The following is a 2,371-nucleotide window of genomic DNA, read 5'->3' on the forward strand; positions in this document are numbered from 1 at the left end:
AGACACAGTTCCCTGTCTTAACTGAGCAAGCTCCACAATCTGGTGGGTGCAATTTACCAACCACTTATGTAGTAAGTGCTAATAGATATCATTACAAATTGCCAGAGGTGAGAGAAATCAGGGAGCTCTCCCCAGAGAAGGGAATGTTTTAGCCCTGATCAAAAAAATGTGTTTATCAAGTAGACAAGAGGGAGGGGCAGTCCAGGTAGAAACAAGGTGAAGGTAAGGGCCAGGCAGAGGGAGAGGGCTTACTGGGGATTTAATGAATTTCCTGCAGTTTTGTGTAACTGAAACACACAGGCTGTGGTGTGCCTGAGTCTGGCTACGATCCCGGAGATAGGGCTAAAGATCAAGAAAAGACGGATGCCGGCCGAATGTAAGGGCCTTTCCTTGGCTGGAGTGAACGATATAAGCTTTATTCTCAGGCCTAGGAAGTCCACAGAACGTTAAGCTGTTGACAATAATTAGACTTGTTTTTTTAGCAAGGTACCCTCGGAGGCAGGACTACCACTTTAGGGAGTACGCACTAGTCCTGGCAGGAAACTGACTAGATACCTGGGCCGAAGTGTCAGGGAAAGGTGAATACATTCAGAAGACAGTGAGCAGGTGGAGTCCAAGAGAAACGCAGGAAAGGGGATACGGGTTTTCAGGTGGGGCCTGAGGCTGTGCGTGCCAGACAGACGTCCTGAAGGTGGCGCGAGCCGGGGGAGGCGGGACAGGCAGGGCCTAGCTGGCGGCTGCTCCGGGAGGCGTGAGAACCCGCTGGCACCCTGGGCGTGAACAAGCGCGGCGGCGCGCGGAGAGAGCGTCCACCCCGCGTGGAGCCCCGGCTCCCGGAGCCTTCTGCCACGAATTTATCGCCCAAAGCCGGTTGCAGCTGTGCGCAGCTGGTTATGCAAATGTATGCAAATTTGCGTTTCCTGGGCCAAGTCTCGGTCTCTAGCTGCATCAAAGCGTGGGGGAAGGGGCGCAGCATTGTTAGTGCTCTTCCGCTCTCCAAAGATGTTCAGACAGGGTGTGAGGGGGGGGGCGGGAATGCATCTTCTCTGTCCTGGCGGTCCCGCCTTGGGACCCTGACAGTCTGTCACGACGGAGGTGGGATCCCCTCCCTGTTCCCAGTGACCTGTGCACCGTCACCCCCATCCCGCGTAAGGCGTGGGCAGAGGGACAGCCCGTGGCTCAGACACTACCTGTGCCCCCCTACTGGTGAGAGCTCCCTTCCTACACCGTGAGAGGAAAGGAGCCCCAAGACAGGGTCTTATAATCCCACACGCTCCCCAGGCCCAGAGAATTCTCTCTTCCCACCTCCGGGGAAGGGGTGGGTTGGAAGGCCTGTCTTCTTTTACCCCTTCATTGCCCTCCTTCCTCCTGCTTCTCATCCGCTTCTACAGAAGTACTTCCAGAAGTCTAACCACAGTCACACTTGCTATTTTAGTTTTCCTTGTGGTTTGGCGAGAAGACTCTATTCCCGAAGTACCTGTTGTTGAGTTCTGAGGATATGGGAACGGAGTGAAGGATTTCTGAGCACAACTAGCCACCAAACTCACTAGGGAAAAAGTCCCTACCCTTGGCAAGACCTAAAAGGGAGTCTGGGCTGGGGACTCTCATCTCCCTGCTCTGGTCCTCTTTCCTAGCTGGCTCTTCCCACAACAGCCACAAGGGGTCTTCCTTGCGCTAAGAATGGGAAAATTCTGCCAGGCTCGAATGCTGCGAGGCAGGGCGCCCGGCCTAGTGTCCTCTCTGCGGTCACCGAGCACCCAGACTTGCCCTACCCTGGTGGCTTCCCCCAGTTGCAGACGACCTTCAGCTCTCTGACCCAGAGCTCCGAACTGGAGGTCCGCACTCCTGGATCTCCCGCTCCTTCCTTTAAACCTGGGGAGCAGCCAGAGGGCTGGGAGTCGAAGGGAGGAACTTATAATAGGCGCTCAATAAATGTTTTTGAGATGAATGAGTGTGGCAGTGTCCTGTTCAGAAGCTGGGGGAGGGACGAGGTGACCTAGACGCGGTGGAGCAGGAACCCTCCACTACCAAAAGGAGGGCGCCACAGAGACGGTGCAACTCCCTACCAGGGAAACTAAGGCGACCTATGGGCCCAGGCGCATGGGAATTGGGTATCAGTACATCTGGAGAGGTCCGGTAGTAAGAGAGGAAATTGGAAGAGAGGGGACAGCTAATCAGAAGGCAATCTTGAATTATCTTGACTGCAAAGGGCGGAGAAGCGAACGATAGGGACCCCTAAAGGGAGGTCTTGATAGGATGGAGAAATGGGACGTCAGCGTGGAAAAGGGGTTGGAGGTTTAGATTGTTTAGCTAAAAGAAAAAAGTTAAAGCAACCACTTTCAAAAAGGACTTACCCTTTGGAGTCAGACTC

This window comes from Desmodus rotundus, chromosome 3, assembly GCF_022682495.2.
Source record: "Desmodus rotundus isolate HL8 chromosome 3, HLdesRot8A.1, whole genome shotgun sequence".
Lineage (NCBI taxonomy): Eukaryota > Metazoa > Chordata > Mammalia > Chiroptera > Phyllostomidae > Desmodus > Desmodus rotundus.